The sequence below is a fragment of the Strix aluco genome, unplaced genomic scaffold (genome assembly GCF_031877795.1).
Source record: "Strix aluco isolate bStrAlu1 unplaced genomic scaffold, bStrAlu1.hap1 H_2, whole genome shotgun sequence".
NCBI classification, from domain to species: Eukaryota; Metazoa; Chordata; class Aves; order Strigiformes; family Strigidae; genus Strix; species Strix aluco.
The window spans coordinates 643,637-664,267 of NW_027436667.1; the positions used below are offsets into that span (position 1 = coordinate 643,637).

At 48.5% G+C, this 20,631-nt stretch overlaps 1 pseudogene; it reads left to right on the forward strand.

Annotated features, from left to right (window-relative positions):
* Positions 1-279: 279 nt before the first annotated feature.
* LOC141919165 (rRNA N(6)-adenosine-methyltransferase METTL5 pseudogene) lies at positions 280-940 on the forward strand (annotated as a pseudogene).
* Positions 941-20,631: the final 19,691 nt, after the last annotated feature.

The window sequence follows — 20,631 nt, forward strand, 5'->3', positions numbered from 1 at the left end:
CTTGGGGGGAGATGCAGGGGGTGGAATCCGAGGTGTGTAGGGGAGAATTAGCAGAAAAATGGAAGGCGGACATGCAGCGTTGGGGGGCAGAGATGGAGGTGGTCGGGCAACAACAAGAGCAGGAGCAAGTTGCTCAGGAGCAGGACCCGCTCCTTGATTGGCTGCCAGGCGTCCCCTAATCCCCCATGGGTGCTGCGCCATGGAGTGTAGCGGCGGCCTGGCGCTCCACGGCCCGGCCTGGCCCGGTGTCGGGGGCTGGCAGCGAGGGGCCAGGCGGCGCAGCGGAAGTGCGCGGCGGCGCCTCGACTCGGCCCAGCCTGGCCCCTCAGCCCGCCCCGCTGGGGCCGCGTTAAACTATAAACATGAGGAAATTAAAGCTTAAAGAACTGGAAAGCTGTCTTCAACAAGTTGATACTTTTGAAAGTCCAAAACTGCTCCTTGAACAGTATCCAACAAGACCTCATATCGCAGCATGTATGCTTTATACAATTCACAATACTTTTGATGATGTTGAAAACAAAACAATTGCAGGTTTAGGATGTGGTTGTGGCATGCTCAGCATTGGAAGTGCAATGTTAGGAGCAGGATTGTGTATGGGGTTTGCCATAGATGCAGATGCACTGGAAATATTTAATAGCAATATTGAAGACTTTGAGCTCACAAACATCAACATGGTTCAGTGTGATGTCTGTTCTTTATCTGACAGCATGTCAGAGACTTTTGACACAGTTATTATGAACCCTCCGTTTGGTACCAAGCATAATAAAGGAATGGATATGATTTTTCTGAAAACCGCTTTACAAATGGCAAAAAGGGCTGTATATTCCCTTCACAAAACTTCAACACGGCAGCACATTCAAAAGAAAGCAGATGAATGGAAGTCATAGCAGAACTTAGATATGACCTACCAGCATCATACAAGTTCCATAAGAAGAAATCAGGTCACTGGGCGTGAGACTGCTGGCATGAGCACATGCGGCAGGGAAACAAGAGCGGGGGAGCCAGGAATGGGGACAGGGCTCCTCCTGTCACTACAAACAGCCCCCACAGAGCAGAGACAACTCCCCTTATACTCCCCGAGTGACAGTAAGATATGCCCAGGGATACCCTCAAGAGAGCAACCCAGACAAAACCCCACCGGTGATGGAGGCGTCGGGGCAAGAACCGTGGCTCTGGTCTTAGATTGTAGCGACAAGCCCATGGTCACCGTTTGGATAAGTCAGCCCCTCCCAGGAAGAACAGAAGAAATAGTAGTACAGGCCATGATTGATTCAGGTGCCGATGTGACAGTAATAGGTGAAAAGTGGTGGCCAGGACAGTGGGAAACTACCTTTGGGGGATTTGTAACAGGAGTAGGAGGGGCAAAGCCAGTATATAAAGCCATCACCACGACAACGTTTAAAGTACAAGACCAAGACAGAGGAGCTTTAATTGCAACATTAAAACCCATCGTGTTAACAGAATTTCACGGAGTCTTGTTGGGCCGTGACTGTATGCAGCAAATGAAAATTGACATTACAAATTTAAGGTAGGGGCCACTGCCGAGCACATACCACCCTTAAAACTTAAGTGGTTGACAACTTCACCGGTGTGGGTCGAGCAGTGGCCGTTTAACTCAGAAAAATTAAGTGCACTTTATCAATTAGTAGAAAGAGAAGTGCAGGCGGGTCATTTAGAACCCTCCACAAGCCCTTGGAATACTCCTGTCTTTGTCATCCAAAAGAAAGATACGACCAAATGGCACTTGCTCCACGACCTCAGAGCTGTAAATCAACAGATGCAGGCAATGGGCGCTTTGCAACCTGGATTGCCCTGGGGTTCCGCCATACTAAAAGACTGGCCCATTGTGATTGTTGATATCAAAGATTGTTTTTTCAGCATTCCCTTGCATCTTGCTGACAGAGATTTGCCTTTACCGTGCCGTCTGTGAACCTTGCTCAACCAGCTCAGCGCTGGCAATGGACTGTACTACCACAAGGTATGAAAAACTCACCTGTTATTTGTCAGTTATATGTGGCCAAGGTCATTGCACCTTTGAGAGAAGGTAGGTCTGACCACCATGTGGTGCATTATATGGATGACATATTATTAGCAGCACCTACAGAACAGCAAGTAGAACACCTGTTTCAACGTGCCAAAGCCTTACTGCAACAACATAACTTGAGCATTGCTGAAGCAAAGATCCAACGTGGTACACGGTTACAATATCTGGGCATGACTTTAACTGAGAACAATATAAGTCCGCAACCGATAGCTCTTGCTCCAGACGTTGCCACTCTCCATGACATTCAGAAACTAGTGTGAGCCTTACAGTGGCTCCGCACCTTTGTCTGTATTCCCTTGCGACTTATGCAACCCTTTTATGAATTATTGAAAGGTGAACACTTGTGGGAGCCAAGGACACTCACGAAGGAGTGTCAGGACAATCTAAAGCTTATACAAGCTATTTTACAACAACAGCGACCATTGCAGCGATGGGATCCGAAACATTCAATCACAGCGGGCTGCTTTATTTCTGAACATGGCACAGTAGGCATCCTATTTCAAGGCACGGACGGCAAGCCCATGACCTTAGCCTGGGCTTACCAAAATACCAACAAGGCTGCCTTTGTTACCATTGTCGCTGTTTTAGCAGACCTCATAGGACACCTACGCAACATGGCTCTTCAACACTTTGGAAAGGAACCTGACACTATACTCATCCCCTGGAAGCAGCAGGTGTGGGAGGACATGGTTACACGTTCGGAGGACTTACAATGTGCCATCTTTGACTTTCCGGGCTCCATAACGACAGGAAAGGGTCTACAATGGATTACACACCTGAAGACACTTCAACTACAACTCACCCTACCTCTATCCATGCGCCCTCTTCACGACACAACATATATTACAGACGCCTCATCACAATCGCAAACAGCTGCAATTGTATGGAAAACCGAAGGACATTGGGAAATGAGGATGTGGACTCAAACTAACAAATCTGTACAATGGTTAGAGGCCAAAGCAGTCCAAATGGCACTCCAGCAAGAGACAGAGAATCCTGTTAATATTGTTACAGACTCTTTATATGTTTATAAACTCGTACACAAAATGACAACAGTAGGATTTGTGCAGACAGAAGTGTCGACCTTACTTTATGAAGCTCTACAACAGCGCATAGGGCAGGCCTTTATTACACATGTGAACAGTCACCAATCCCTACCAGGTCCGATTGTAGAAGGCAATCATAAGGCTGACCAAGCGGCACGGGGTGTGTCATCATTGGACGCCGCAAAGAGTTTACATGCCTTTCTACACCTTGGAGCAAAAGCCTTAGCAAAAACATGTCATATTTCTCTGTCACAAGCAAAAAACATAGTGGCACTTTGTCCCTACTGTCAAAAAGGCCCACTGTGGGAGGCAGGTGTCAATCCACGGGGTCTCTCTTCCAATCAGATATGGCAAACTGATGTAACAACATGTGAATTGTTAAAACCAAATAAGTATCTCATAGTAACCATAGACACCTTTAGCTCTACAGTATTAGCCACAATGGCTCGTAAGCAAACAGCCAGACACATTATTGTTCATTGGGAAGGCATTATCGCCTTGTTAGGGAAGCCACAAGAGATCAAAACAGATAACGGCCCTTGTTTTGTTGCTAGGCACACAAAAGAATGGTGTGCATTGTGGGACATCAAATTAGTACACGGCCTTCCTTACAACAGTCAAGGACAAGCGATAGTGGAACGTGCACATCGCACCCTGAAAGCAAAGCTCCAACAGCTTGGGGAGGGGGAAGGTCATAGAGGGACAATACCCATAGACCGCCAACAGGCTCTTTTGTCAAGCACTTTGTATACCTTAAATCATTTTATTCGAGGCGATGAGTCTACACCTCCCCTGTGGAAACACTTTATGCCAGCCCAGGCGACGAAAAACTATCCTTTGGTCCAGGTCAGGGAACCGGGCGCGATAGCTTGGGTGTCGGGGTGGTCACTGAGAGTGTTTGGGCGTGGGTACACAGCAGTGGAAAAGGACGGCCTAATCAAATGGATACCCGCACGGTGTGTAAAACCTGATCTAACATAAGATGGAGTTTTGTGTTACAGCGTTGGTGATGGATCACCCTCCTTGGTTGCGTGTCGCCAACTCATGCAGGATATTGGAGAGAGTGGGCACGAGAACATCACCGCGAAGACGTCTGTTTTCCTCTGGATACAGGGGCAGAATCTTGCTATGTTTTCATCACAGCCACCTTTGTAAAACCAGAATGGTTTGGGTGGCTTAGATTACTAGTTAGCTTAGTTGGGATTGGCTCATTTGGGGAATTATTAGAATATGTAGTGTGCTTCTTGCTATTTGTATTGCCTTTACATGTATTAGTGCTGTAGTTCGTAGATTGTTTAAGAAGGTTAATGTTTTGTTTTTAGACCAACATATGGGTCTTGCTCATCACCGCTTGGAACAGCGCAATAATGACAATCAATCAGTAATAATGATGTTATAAAGCATGGGGAGGGGGAAATGTAGGGAGTGGAATTCGGAAGATCTCACGATGTACGGAAGGAATAGCTGTAGCCCTCCCTTGTTACGAGGTAAGGTGATGAATAGGCTTGTAACGCTAAGGCCACACCCACGAAGGAGGTGCTTGGCGAATGTATATATGTAAGATACGCAGTTTAATAAACGGACATTTTGTATCCACCACATCGGTGTTTGTGCTGATGTCCCCGAGAAGGTTTTAACCTCCCGCGGTATTAGTCCCTGCGACCTGAGCACCACTGACATGTGGGTCGGCAGGTTTAAAGAAGCAGAGCTAATTACAACAAGGACTGAAGCACAGCTCCTCCTGGCACGCCAACTGCCAGGGGTGGGCTGGATGTTCAAAGGGAGTGTCCTCGCTACACACCATGCAACTGATGACATGTGGAGTAAATGGGTCACTTTAATCACACAATGGGCTCGAATAGGTAGCCCCAGCCATCCAGGAATACTGGAAATGATTACAAATTGGCTCCCCATGCCTGGAGGGGTTTAAGAGTCGGATTGACACAGCGCTGAGGGATCTGGTGGATCAGAGTGAGGTTCATGGTTGGACTAGATGATCTTCAAGGTCTTTTCCAAACTTGTGATTCTGTCATTCTGTGGAACTCTCTGGATTGCATGTGTCCAACCATGTTGTCCTTCCATGAGGACCAAGGCCTGTGAATGTGAGTTTCTGCCTGTGGCCTGAAGAAAGCCTCAGCTGGTGCTTCCTGATCAGGTGATCTGTAGCAAACACCCTCTACAACATCAGCGATGCCTGACCCATAGGCACCTAGCTGGCTCATCCCCCATCCCAAGGCAGAGCTCCATGCATTCCTGCTGACCTCTCAGAAGAAGAACCACTCCTCATCCTTGCCTTCCCAGCTGGTCCTTCCCAAAAAGCTTCGATCCTGCCTGTATGTGCCTGATACCTTCTTCCTCTTGGCCATGGCAGCTGTCTCTGCCACCAAGGCCTATGAGGAGACAGGTTGCCATCACGACCCTAGGGTCTCATTGCCTCCTTGAACAACCCCAGGAAGGCTGGACACTGTCATACTGTTGTCCTCCACTGAGCATTGCACATCTCACATCACACTGCCCACGGGAAGAGCCCTGAGCCACACATGAAGGAGAGAATCTCCCTTTTCAGGGGCTGGGGGTCAAGGCTTGGTCAGCTGTTCTATAAGGCAAATCAAGGGTTTCCGTGGCATCAGAGCCACCCACACACTGCTTTGACCTTGTAATCACAGCCTCCAATTATCTTCTAACAAGCCCATGGGGAGGCTTTGTCAGTGATGGCCCTCAGTGGGGCCTGTTAATGCTTCAAGAATCTTTGGGTTTTACTTCTGACTTTGACTTCTTGAGAGACTACTTCTACCTTCTCTCAGTATCTGAGGCTCAGGGACTCAGAGCACCAAATACACCACGGGGCTCGTTACAGTGAAGAAAGCCCTAACAACTCATGTCACTTCCACCATCTTCATCAAGTCTTCAAGACTTGTACAGCTAATTGGGGATTTTTCAGGAATGGAGTTAAGGATTTCAATGACCGCTTTGAAGACATGACAGCAGCGTTCTCTAATTGATACTGATCCAGGGTGTCTCCGATGGAGGTCTCGACCGTGAGGAAAAGCAGTCCTTTGAGTTCTGACACTGTAGGGACAACCTTGCTCCTCACCTCCCCAGCCCTGCCATTTCTCTCATGGGCCACCTGGGACTTAATGTCACTTTTCCTGACATCAGACTTCTCCACTGAATTCTGCAGCTGGAGGTTACAGCTTCTTTGCACCAACTCCTATCTGCTTTCCTTAGGGAAGTGGCTACATCAGGCATGGAAGGGTTTTTCCTAATTGCAAAAGTCCCCAAAGTAAAACATGATAAACAAGAAAACACACTTCTCAACTGTATGCCAAGTCCAAGCTCTCTCCAAGGATGTTCACCTTCCATGAGGGATAACCATAGAGGAGATGTTTTCGACAGACAGATAGGAAAAGATAAATACACTTATAAAGAGTGAGCTATAGAGACTATTAGGCAGACTAGTGAAAGACAGGAAAGTTTTTTACATCTCTGAAGCTCAAAGCAGCAGCTGGGTGGGTGAAAGGTGTTTGAATGGTCACAGAGTAAGAGGAAAGGAAATCTGGGGAACAATGGAAAGTGCCTAAGTCCAGTTAGGCTGCTGGAAAGGTGACTTCAAACATGGTCAGTTTAGTCAGGACTGGTGGAAATACCCAAAAGATTAGTATAATACAGACAGTACTGGCAAGGCCAGTACAGAGGGAATTCTGTGTCGTTTCTCATACAATTAATACACATCCTGAAAATGTGTAAAAACCCTCCTCTGTACTCAGTACTGGTCAGGCCACACCTGGAGTGTTGTGTCCAGTGCTGGGCTCCTGTGTACAAAAGAGATATTGGAGCGAGTTTAGCAAAGGGTAACAGAGACAATTAAGGGAGAGAAGCGCCTTTCATGTGAAAAAAGGCTGAGAGTGCTGAGCCTGTTCAATATGGAGAAGGCTCAGGAGGAGCTTGTCACTGTTCCTAAATCTCTAATGGGAAGCTGTTAAGAAGAGGGAGCCTGGCTCTTGTCAGTGATGCCCAGTGACAGGACAAGAGGCAACGGGCACAAACTGAAAGATGGGAAATTGTAGCTGAACAGAAGGAAAGTCTTCTTCCCTACCAAGGTGTCTGTCCACTGGATCAGGTTTCCTGTGGCATCACTGGAGAACAACGGACATGTTGTGAGCGATCCAGACCAAGGGGCCTCACTGTAACAGCAAGCTGTAGCTCTGTTCAAAGACATAAACAAGGCCGAGATGGCCTGAGAAACTACATTCCTGCCCAGGAGATAAAAATGTTGGAATGTCGAAAACAGGGGGTCAACTTGGGGGGAGAGCAGCGCGTGGACACCACACTGGGACCAATCATAGAGGGCAGAAGGGCGCGTGGACAAGTAGCTTTAGCCTAATAGCAGTAAGATAGCAGCGCATGTGCTTTGTGATAGTGTATAAATTGCTGTGTATCCTTTAATAAAGTGGCATCAACTTGATCAAATTGGTCGTCTAAGTTGTGTCCGAGACTTCCTCGTCGACAGTTTCCCAGAGAGGTTGGGGAGCCACCATAACCTAGAGATACTCAAAACCCAAATGGATGTGGTCCTGGGACATCTACTCTAGCGGATCCTGCTTGGGCAGGTGGTTGGACTAGAAAATCTCCAGCAATCCCATCCAACCTCAACCTACCCTGTGATTCCAGAATGCCTGGCAGTGTTTCTGAGGACTTTTCTGTAGTTTCTCCACACCTGTTTGACTCCTGTCCCCACAGGACAGTGTCTTCTCTTGGGAGGTGAAATCCTGAGGACAGGGTTGACCAGGGTCAGCAAAATCCAGCTGTGCCTCAACTCACAGCCGTGTCCCCTGCCCCCAGCTCCACCTTACAGCCCTTTCTTTGGGTCAGAAGGGACTTCCGGAGGTGTCTAGTACTATCGTCTGCTCTGAGCAGGGAAAATTTCACAGCTAGATGACGTTGGTCACTGTGTTCTCCAGCTGAGCTGGGGATCACTAGCATGGTGATTTTATTTTTTTTTTCCCCTTAAGCTCACTGGATATTTCTGTGAGTCCTATCCCAAGCATTTGGAGCTGCTCTGGCACCAGAGGGACTTCTGGGAGTGCTGGGACCTGCACTGCCCTCCCTGCCACCCCTGGAGACTCTTGGATCCTGGTGCTCTCACAGCGAGCAGGGGAAGAGCTCTGTCTGGCTGCAGGCTGGGTTAATCCTGAGCATATGGCAGTGGTGCTTGGAGGGACTGGGGAGCATTTCCAAAGGCACCAGGTGTATCTCTAGCTCTGTCAGCTGTACTTTACTAATGGTGACATGAATCACTCTCCAGCCTCCCTTCCCCATGCCTGCTGGGTCTCTTCTGCCTCCCCTGGGACTGCAGAGTCCTCACTCACCTGCAGATACCAGGAGTGAACATTTCACTTTTGGGTGACTCGACCTCAGAGAATCTCACACTTTGTGGGGTTCCATTCCTTGCCCACCCCAGGCACACAATGTCCCTGCAGATCCCCCACGCTCTCCAGACAGCTCCAGGTTCCCCTCCTGAAGGGCATCACCTGCCACCTCCCATGTGGGATAGGCCTGAGTATGTACATCAGTGCCCACTCACCATCTTCACTGTCACAAGGTGCTGGCAGAGGAGTCTGAAGTCCAGCTGCCAGCCTCAACAGATCAGAAGGTGACTGGGAGCTCTCTGCTCCTGGAGATATGGAGAATCATAACAAAAAATCTCTTTTCAGAGTTTAATTCCTTGGGCCTATTCTTGACATCCACACTGGAAGAAGATCCCAGCCTTCAAGTGTTCTACCGGTGAGATCCCAGTTTGTAGGGAGTGGCGTTCAGAAGATCTCGCGATGTACGGAAGGAATAGCTGTAGCCCTCCCTTGTTACGAGGTAAGGTGATGGATAGGCTTGTAACGCCAAGGCCACACCCACGAAGGAGGTGCTTGGTGAACGCATATATGTAATATATGCAGTTTAATAAACGGACATTTTGTATCCACCACATTGGTGTTTGTGCTGATGTCTCCGAGAAAGTTTTAACCTCCTGCGGTATTAGTCCCTGCGACCTGAGCACCACTGACATGTGGGTCGGCAGGTTTAATGAGGCAGAGCTAATTGCGACACCAGTTTATTGCAGAGATGCTGTGAGAGAGTGAGAAAGACTTTTATATGGGCTTCAGGTGCAACTGAAAAGATTAATGCCTCGGCAGAAGTGGGATGAATCAAAATATTTGTGCAGGAACATAATGACAATGATAGTGATAATGTGGATAATGAAGATGATAATAGAAATATTAGCAATAGTAGTAATAAGACAAGGGAAAACACATCTCAGGTCTAGTGTGGGGTACATTGGAAAACATCTGCAGAGAGATATGGGGAGTTTATCCCTGATGAAAAATGTCCATGAAAACAGCTTCCAGAGGGCCCCCTTCAGTTCCTGGTTCCTCATGCTGTGAATTAAGGGGGTCACTGCTGAAGGCAGAATTGAGCACAGAACTGCCATCACCAGATCCAGGGATGAGGAGGAGATGGAGGAGAGGTTCAGGTAGGCAAAAAATGAGGTGTTGATAAACAGGGAGACCACAGCCAGGTGAGGGAGGCATGTGGAAAAGGTTTTGTGCTGACCCTGCTCAGAGGGGATCCTCAGCACAGCTCTCAAGATATTCATATAGGACAGCATGATGAAAATAAACCCAGCATAAACTAAACAGGTACTAACCACAAGAAGCCCATCTTCCCTGAAGTAGGAGTCTGAGCAGGAGAGTTGTGGATCTGGGGGATTTCGCAGAAGAACTGGTCCACAACATTGCCTTGGCACAGTGGCAGTGAAAATGTTTTGGCTGTGTACAGGAGAGAATTGAGCAACCCAGTGCCCCAGGCAGCTGCTGCCATGTGGACACAAGCTCTGCTGCCCAGGAGGGTCCCGTAGTGCAGGGGTTTTCAGATGGCAATAGAGCGGTCGTAGGCCATGACAGTGAGAAACAGAAATACTTGTGCAGCACATCCTGCACAGGAGATGTCCCTGGTGTCCCAGAGGGAGTTGGCCATGGCTTTGGGGAGAGTGGTGGAGATGGAGCCCAGGTCGAGGAAGGAGAGGTCGAGGAGGGAGAGGTTGAGGAGGAAGAAGTACATGGGGGTGTGCAGGTGGTGGTCACAGGCAATGGTGGTGATGATGAGGCCGTTGCCCAGGAGGGCAGCCAGGGAGATGCCCAGGAAGAGCCAGAAGTGCAAGAGCTGCAGCTCCCACGTGTCTGCAAATGCCAGGAGGAGGAACTGGGTGATGGAGCTGCCATGGGACATTTGCTTCCTCTGGACATGGGGATCTGTACGTGGAGGAAAAAATCAGTGACAAGTTAGGGTAGACTTCTCTGAACAAAACTTACTCCACTTCTCACAGAACCCCCCCAAACTGATTGGCCTTTTTCAGGAAACCTTTGGCAGGTCCATGTCATGTGCTCTGGTTGGTGCTGGCTGAGGGTATCCAGGGAAAGAGGGGTCTCTGCTCTGGGCTCTGGAGGAGTCAGCCCTGCCCTACAACAGCAGATAACTAGGAACACAGGTGATCTCAAATTAAATCCACTTTTGATAGCAATGAACTTTTCAGCATTGTCACTCCCATTGCACCCAAAAGCAGAGCAGAGCTGTGGGGATTTGCTTTTGTTTATTTTGTTCTAGTTGCCTCATCACAACTGAGGAGAGGTTTTTAAGGCAGAAATTCTTGGCGTTCCTGTTCCTTTCGATGTGAATCCCTGTTGGTGCTGACAGACAAAGGGACTGTCCCTTAGTGCAGTGTGGAGAGCTGCTCTGTCCATCAGCCCTGTGCTCAGCTGCCCTTTCCTTGCAGCTCTTTGAGCTGGAGGATGATCACACCCTGACAGTCACTTGAGAAGAAATCAGGAACTTCTGACAGCAGAGGAATCCAGTTTCCAAGTGCAGATCCCCAAATCCCTCCCCACCATCTCACCGTACCTGAGGAGGATCTCAGCTTCCCCCGTCCTGGGCAGGGACACACAGGGCTCATTGCAGCTGCCCACACACAGACGATGAGCTGCGTTGCCATGGCCTTACCACCGAGTTGTCTTCTCCATGGGGCACAGAGAGGCCATGGCAGAGCTGTGCCCTTCTGGAGGGCAGCCTGCAGCCCAGAGAGACCCCAGGGAAAGGGTCAAAATCCCTGAAGATGGGGTGTCTTTAAGTGAGGGTCAGCTCATTGCCAGCCCCACACACTGCCATGCCCAGAACCCCCAGGTAAGGTGGGGACACAAGCAGCAAGGACAGGGGAGGAAACACAGAGAAAATGCCCCAACGTTCCTGCCAAGGGAGGAAGGACAGGGACAGACAGACAAGCACTCAGGGGTTTCTCCTCACTGCAGTCAGGCTGCCAAGAAGAAGACTCCGCCTGAAATACCACAACCCTGATGGCAAAGACTGTGTTGGGTGGGAGAGGAGACCAAGGTTGGATGCTCCTTGAAGGTGTCTGCACTGCAGGGGATGGCAGGGAGCTGCCCAAATCTCCTCCAAAGGCGATTCTGGGAGCAGATCCCTCTCTGCCTGTTTCTCTGCTGCCTGGAACTCTCCCTGCCAGGAGCTGCTTCTCTATCCCAACCTCTCCTATCTGTCAGTGCTCACAGTCCCCATCCCACTCACCCTATGCTCAGCTCTGCCATGCAGACCTCCTCTGGTAGCAGGGCACTGTCCAGGGGATTCCCTGTGAGTGCAGGGACTAAGGAACATCTCAGAAATGTTCCTTCTCCAAAACAGGGAAATAAATTCCAGCATCCCACTGTCCTGAAGGCCACCCAAGAGCAGAATATTCATGTTGCTGTTAGCTCTGCCTCTTTGAACCTGCCTCTCCACGTGTCAGTGGCGCTCAGGTCGCAGAGACTAATACTGCAACACCGCAATTAGCCTGCCTCATTAAACCTGCCAATCCACATATCAGTGGCGCTCAGATCGCAGACTAATACCGCGGGAGGTTAAGACCTTCACGGGGACATCAGTACAAACACCAATATGATGGATACAAAATGTCCGTTTATTAAACTGCGTATCTTACCTGTATACGTTCACCAAGTACCTCCTTCGTGGGTGTGCCCTTAACATTACAAGCCTATCCATCACCTTACCTCGTAACAAGGGAGGGCTACAGCTATTCCTTCCGTACATCGTGAGATCTTCCGAATTCCACTCCCTACATTTCCCCCTCCCCATGCTTTATAACATCATTATTACTGATTGATTGTCATTATTGCGCTGTTCCAAGCGGTGATGAGCAAGGCCCATATGTTGATCTAAGAACAAAACATTAACCTTCTTAAACAATCTACAAACTACAGCACTAATACATGTAAAGGCGATACAGACAGCGAGAAGCACACCCCATATTCCAATAATTCCCCAAATGAGCCAATCCCAACTAAGCTAATTAGTAATCTAAGTCCACACGTTGTCAAGCCACCCAAACCATTCTGGTTTTACAAAGGTGGCTGTGATGAAAACATAGCAAGATTCTGCCCGTGTATCCAGAGGAAAACAGACGTCTTCGCGGTGATGTTCTCGTGCCCACTCTCTCCAATATCCTGCGTGAGTTGGCAACACGCAACCAAGGAGGGTGATCCACCACCAACGCTGTAACACAAAACTCCATCTTATGTTAGATCAGGTTTTACACACCGTGCGGGTATCCATTTGATTAGGCCGTCCTTTTCCACTGCTGTGTACCCACGCCCAAACACCCTCAGTGACCACTCCGACTCCCAAGCTATCGTGCCTGGTTCCCTCATCTGGACCAAAGGATAGTTTTTCGTCACCTGGGCTGGCATAAAGTGTTTCCACAGGGGAGGTGTAGACTCATCGCCTCGAACAAAATGATTTAGGGTGTACAAAGCGCGTCACAAAAGAGCCTGTTGGCGGTCTATGGGTATTGTCCCTCTATGACCTTCCCCCTCCCCAAGCTGTTGGAGCTTTGCTTTCAGGGTGCGATGTGCACGTTCCACTATCGCTTGTCCTTGACTGTTGTAAGGAAGGCCGTGTACTAATTTGATGTCCCACAATGCACACCATTCTTTTGTGCGCCTAGCAACAAAACAAGGGCCGTTATCTGTTTTGATCTCTTGTGGCTTCCCTAACAAGGCGATAATGCCTTCCCAATGAACAATAATGTGTCTGGCTGTTTGCTTACGAGCCATTGTGGCTAATACTGTAGAGCTAAAGGTGTCTATGGTTACTATGAGATACTTATTTGGTTTTAACAATTCACATGTTGTTACATCAGTTTGCCATATCTGATTGGAAGAGAGACCCCGTGGATTGACACCTGCCTCCCACAGTGGGCCTTTTTGACAGTAGGGACAAAGTGCCACTATGTTTTTTGCTTGTGACAGAGAAATATGACATGTTTTTGCTAAGGCTTTTGCTCCAAGGTGTAGAAAGGCATGTAAACTCTTTGCGGCGTCCAATGATGACACACCCCGTGCCGCTTGGTCAGCCTTATGATTGCCTTCTACAATCGGACCTGGTAGGGATTGGTGACTGTTCACATGTGTAATAAAGGCCTGCCCTATGCGCTGTTGTAGAGCTTCATAAAGTAAGGTCGACACTTCTGTCTGCACAAATCCTACTGTTGTCATTTTGTGTACGAGTTTATAAACATATAAAGAGTCTGTAACAATATTAACAGGATTCTCTGTCTCTTGCTGGAGTGCCATTTGGACTGCTTTGGCCTCTAACCATTGTACAGATTTGTTAGTTTGAGTCCACATCCTCTTTTCTTTGTTTTGCAGCAGCACCTGCAACACTTATTTCAAGACTTTGTGAATTAAGGGTTAGGGAAACTTCAAAAAATGCAGCATAGTCAAAATAGTTTCACAGAAGGCTAGAAACAATACAGCAGTTACAGCTACTAGTTAAAAGAGTAGGCTAATTTCACTACTTTAAGGGATATGACTAAATACTACAAAAATAAACAGTAAGGAAAATACGGAATAGCACACTTACTTAATGGGGTACTAACATTCAGATCCGCAATGCTGGGGAACCCTGGATGCAGCGAGAATTTAGAGTACCCTTCCTCACAAACGGGAAATCCTACACGATGCGTCCATCCGTAGGTGAGGCATCCAACATCGCTGCAAGCAGGTCCAGCCTCATTTATCTAATTCAGCAGGCCAAAATAACTGGCAATTTTCTTTGAGCGGAAACATCTGATTTCATCCTCCTGTTGGGTTCCACCCAGAGTCTGGCCACCACTCAAGGGGGAAAACCAAGGGAGTTTCTAATAAGGTTAAACACTTGGGGACTTCATGATATTGCTAAACAAGGAACCTAAATACACACATCCTTATAGCATTCCATTCTTATTAATAACTACATTTTATCTAAGCTACATCTCTTACTAGTGACTTATAAGCCTATATATTTCATCAAGGAGTTACAATTACTGTTAGCATTTTCTCTTAAAAAGGTTGGCAACCATAGTGTGATTAAGGACAGAGATATTTTGTCCTATTGCAGTTGCAAGCATTACCCATACATTCTGCTTAAATGATCAGCCGAAGAGGTCGTGAACTGTTGGCACAGGGGCATCCATAGCACCCACCGCTGGCTCCTGAGTGTCCACCAAAAGCTGCCTCTCACGCCTCAGGTGTGGTCACACACAGCTTGCTGGTAACCACCGGGACTGTGACCTGTGAAAATACAAGCATAACCTCTTCCCCAGGTTATTAAAGGATATGGTCCTTCCCAATTACCACTTTCCAGGACTTGAACCCTGCCCTGGACTTCTTGTTGATCTGGTATCTGCGAGATAGTGATGCAATATTGGTGGCACCTTTCATGATCAGTTTGGCAAACATTTCTGGACGAGTAGTGATCATCTTGTGCATTTGGTGTGACAAAAAAAAATCCATTCAATAATAACAAGAGGGTCACTAAGTGTTTCATCCCATTGAAACAGCAGAGCATAGGGCTGCCCTGAAGGATTAAATAATATCAGTTGATACGAATGGCCGGGCACACCTCATGATGCTTGTCTTTCTGAGATGGCATTAGCTACCTAGTGGAGATCTTGTTTTGCTTTCTCTGTAAGTACTCTGGGTGATGTCAGTGAAGGATCTCTTCGCAAAATATCAAACAAGCTATGCTGATCATCATTAGTTAGGCCCAACAACAGCTGTATCCAATTTATAGCTCGTAACAGTTTCTGTAAATCATTTAAATTCTTAACATCAGTTTTAAGTTCCACCTGTTGTGGGACATTAGTCTGGTCACAAATTCTCCACCCCAGGTACTGCCACTGTGATGATCTCTGTACCTTTTCAGGTGCTAATTGTCACCCCATTTGAGATACTGAGTCTTTGGGTAAAGCAAGAGTCTTTTCCATCATCTCCTGTGTTTCTGCTGCTATAAGGATGTCATCCATATAATGATGTATAAAACAGTCTGGGGGACCTGCATTCTAACAGGGCTCAAAGCCTTTGCAACAAACCACTGACACATCGAGGGACTATTTTTCATGTCTTGTGGCAAAACAACCCAGTGGTACCGTCTTGCAGGTTCACTAACATTAATACTGGGAACAGAAAAGGCAAATTTAGGTGCATCATCTGGATGCAAGGGAATGGTAAATACCAATCCTTTAGATCAGTTATTACAAGATGCCAGTTTCAGGGAATCATTGTTGGGGAGGGCAGGCCTGGCTGTAATGTACCCATATCTTCCATGGCATCATTAATATGTCGGAGATCATGTAAAAGTCACCATTTACCACTTTTGTTTCAAATAATTAACACCAGCGAGTTCTAAGGACTGGTGGTAGGTACGAGATGTCCTGCACTTAATTGTTCCTGAATTAAATCATTAAGGTGGCACAACTGTTCCATTGGCGAGGGCCACTGACCCACCCACACAGGTGATTCTGTTTTCCAGGTTAGTTTCAGGGTGGGCTGTGCTGCAGTGGCAATTAAGACAAATTTGATCCAATTTGAGCTCCCCATTGAGCCGTATAGTCACGACCCCATGATGTAGCAGGGGTCTCCAATATAAATGGATGAATATTTGCTACCCAGTTTACTGGGCTCCTTACATGAATGAGATCTTTGCTTTGAAATGTTATAGCATGACCACCAACCCTGAAAAGCACTCGAGTTACCGAAGCTCACAGATATTACAGTCACATCTGCACCAGTATGTAAAATGCCTGTCAGTTCAACAGATTCTTCGGCTTTAGTGAGGTTACTTTTATCAGAGGTCAACTTTGTCTCCCTGTCTGAGCTCAAAATGTTTGAGGGGTACGTGCTGGTCCAAATCCTGAGTCACCCCAGCTGTAGTAAAATAAAGAAGCTGAGTAAGTCTGACCTCTGATAAAACGAACAACCCCTGTAAGGTTGTAGATGATTTTTATGACAATACCCTTCTTAGATAGATGGTACAAAGGTGCACTCTCTCCACAGAGTATGCACCTAACTTCAAGACAACAATTAATACAGAATTACTGCCTCCTGCTAGAGGAGATATTTCACCTATGACACTTAAAACACTCAGCCCAAACAAACAGGCAGCACCAGTGACCCAGCAGGTGGGCACTAAGGCGCTCTGTCAGAGAACTCCACACTCCGCAGCTGCAGCTGGGCTGCGTCTCATGCGCGCAAAACAATCACACAAGGAAGTCTCTTACACTTATTACTCACACAACATAAAATGATAAATGCTGTAAACATCAAAACACTGTTAAGAATATATAAAGCCATTGCTTATTGATTATGTGGTCTTGGCAGACAACGGACGTCGCATTCCAGCGTCAGCACCTTCTGTAAAAACTGCCGCTCCTGGCGTTGGAGGGGGGGGCTTGGGAAGGCCCAGGGCCGCCGCTGTCAACTCCGCACTTGCAGGCCAATCACCCTCTTGATCACGCGCTGTTCTCGCGGTAACATCTTCTCGCGGTAACATCTTCTCGCGGTTCAGTACTTTTCCACAGTTTAGTGTTGCAGCTGTCCGTTGTTTTTCCCTGCCACCTTGGCATAGCTCAACAGCCTCTTATCTTTCTTTCAAGGCCTGTTTTTCATCAAAGCCTAGCACTTTCTCACAGGCTGTGCAAGGTTGACAGGCCAATGCCTCCCACATCTCTGCCCCCCAACGCTGCATGTCTGCCTTCCATTTTTCTGCTAGTTCTCCCCTACGCACCTCGGTTTCCCCCTCCCCATCGTCGGAGCTCACTGAGTGCTCCTCCGGGGGTCCGCCCCATCGTTGGAGCTCGCTGAGTGCTCCTCCGGGGTAGCTTTCATCATCGCATTTGCCTGCCCCCAAGCCATTAAATGCTCCGGCTTTCCTAATTTTGCTTGCTCTGCTAACTCCGCCTCTATTCGCGGCCAGAGCTCTGGCTTCATACCGTCTATCGGCTCTGCTAAAACACCGAGCCTTATCAACCTTTGTAGCATTGTTTTTAATGTTCTCGACTTCATAGAAGTCTTATTTTGTTTACCCCATCTTTTCAGTACCTTAACTGTGACATCTATGGCGCGCCGCGGAGTCTCTCGTCCTGCGTAGAGCTCCTCACCTCCTGCTGTGCACCGCCGACTGCCACAGCTTATCTTTTCCCAAAATCATGTCGTAAATCACATCGCGGTCACCATTTGTTGCTGTTAGCTCTGCCTCTTTGAACTTGCCTCTCCACGTGTCAGTGGCGCTCAGGTCGCAGAGACTAATACTGCAACACCGCAATTAGCCTGCCTCATTAAACCTGCCAATCCACATATCAGTGGCGCTCAGATCGCAGACTAATGCCGCAGGAGGTTAAGACCTTCACGGGGACATCAGTACAAACACCAATATGATGGATACAAAATGTCCATTTATTAAACTGCGTATCTTACCTGTATACGTTCACCAAGTACCTCCTTCGTGGGTGTGCCCTTAACATTACAAGCCTATCCATCACCTTACCTCGTAACAAGGGAGGGCTACAGCTATTCCTTCCGTACATCGTGAGATCTTCCGAATGCCACTCCCTACATATTCAAAGCACAAACTCCTTCCCTTTTAGGTAGTCTTGATCTTGACTTCCTCTAGAAAAGTCCCCTTGGAAATTCCCTGGGGTGATCTGGAGCTGTGAGCAGCCCTGACCCATGCAGCACCCTCTGGACAGCAGAAGGACCCTGCCCTGCTGGGGGTCTCCCCTTCCCCCCACAGCTTCTCCCCACAGTGCCGTGAGGAGCTTCCCAGGCAGGCTGAGTGCTGACCCTGGCAGGCGGCAGAGTCCCTGCCCCAGCACACAGCCCCTGGGGTGCAGGGACCCTGCTCTGTAGGACAGCCCTGTGCACCCATGGCTGTACCCCCGGCTGCACACCCCTGCAGCTGTCCGCGGGAGAAGGCAGCCACCACGGCCTGTCCCTCTGACAGTGCAGCAGAGAAGCCCTGCTCTGGAGCACGTCCTCTCCTCTAGAGAGCAGTGAGATTCCTGGGGGCTCTGCCGGCTTTAAAAGGTCCCTCCATGAAGCTCATGTTCATTGCCATGAATGGAGATACTTACCATGTCAAGGGTTCTGAAGATTTCTCCCCCAGTTAGCTGTCAGCCGTCCATCCACCCCAGACCACCTTTAAGTTCTCTCTGCCTCACTCCTCTCATGTACCTGCAGACAGTGCCCTCAGCCCTGTTGCACTTTGCAGAGGAGCTGCTCCTGGGCAGAGCCGTCTCTCTCCAGCGCTGGCCACTTGCCCTGTGCAACTTCCATCCCAGGAGCCCGGCCCAGCTCCGCAGCACAGGAGCAGCCCAAGGCATTTTGATGACCCCTTGGATGGGTTTCGTGCCAATTCCATGAACCTCAGACACAGAGAAGAAGCTGAAGAAACCTCTGAAGAAGACAAAGTTAGATTCAAACTACAAAGTTTCTTGTGGCTTTAATGGGTCCCACTGAGGGACATTGTTGACAAAACCTCCCCAAGCTCCCGTTTAGAGCAGGAATGTGGAGACAGTGATGACAGGTTGTTAAAAGCAAAGGAAAGGTGGCTCTGATACTGAGGAAACCTGGATGTGTCTCATGAAGCCAAAGGACCAAGCCCTGACCCCATTAACCAAAGGGCCAAGCCCTGACCCCCAGCCCCTGGGGAGGGAGATCCTGTCCCTCACACATTCCTCAGAGCTCTTCCTGGGGCAGTGGGCAATGGAGATGTGCACCTCTCAGGCTCCTGAGTAGGGACAAGGGGGCAATGAGGCCCCTGTGCTGCAGGGGTCTGTGCCTCCTCAGAGGCATCAGTGGCAGAAACAACAGCCACAGCCAAAGTCAGGAAGAGGTTGACTTTGTAGGGGCTTTCAGCTTTTCCACAACCCTCTGTCATCTGCACCACAGGTTGTCCTACGGTGTTACATCACCTGTGTCTCTTTCCCTGCAGGCTGTAGTCACCCACTCAGTTGTCCCACCTTGCTCTCCCCCGAGCATCTTCCTTCCTTTACTGATATCACAGAATCACAGAATCATCTCAGTTGGAAAAGACCTCGAAGATCATCCAGTCCAGCCATTAACCTCACGCTGACCATATCGCTCAGTGCTATGTCAGCCCGACTCTTCAAGCCCTCCAGGGATGGAGACTTCACCCCTGCCCTGGGCAGCTCATTCCAATGCCCAACAACTCCTTCTGGAAAGAAATACTTCCTAAGACCCAGTCTAACCCTGCCCTGGTGCAGCTTGAAACCATTCCCTCTTGTCCTATCACTTGTTACTTTGTTCAAGAGACTCATCCCCAGCTCTCTACCACCTCCTTCCAGGGAGTTGTAGAGGGCAAAGAGGTCTCCCCTCAGCCTCCTCTTCTCCAGACTAAACCTCCCCAGTTCCCTCAGCCTCTCCTCATAATGCATGTTCTCCGGACCCTTCACCAGCTTCCTTGCCCTTCTTTGGACACACTCAATTCATTCAATGTACACCTTGCTCTCACCTGAGCATCTTTCTTCCTTTACTGATATCTCACTCTCCTCCCTGGCTCTTCCTTGAAACCAAAAGCCTTGGGCTGATCCAGACTCCTTCTGGGTGGTGCACTGCACCATAACACTGCCCTTGGAGTGACATGTTTTTCTCCTTGTATCCAGTCTCAACCTCCCCAACTGCACTTTGTGGCACCATTTCTTTCTTATGTTTTTTTCCACTATGAGAAAAAGCTCCACTATCTCTGAAACCTCTCTTCAAGCACGCTCAGACTACTCCTGTACTGTCCCAAGCACTGAGCCCCGGGTGTTCAGCCTCTTTATACTGGGCATGTGGTTGATGCCTTCGAACACCATCTTGGGAGATGTCTGGGCACTCTCCAAGGTGTTTGCAGATGAAAATGTAGTGGTCATAGGTCAAGAAAAATGTGAGACTTTTTACAAGGGCCTGTAGCGGCAGGGTAAGGGGCAGATTTTTTAAATTGAAAGAGGGTAGATTTAGATTTACTATAAGGAAGAAATGTTTTGTGATGAGGGTGCTTAGCCACTGGAACAGGTTGCCTACTGAAGTTCCAGGGAGGGGGCAGCCACAACAAAAGAGGCCCTCCTCAATGCTGCATGGTTCCCAAAGTGGGGCAGATTGCAAACAC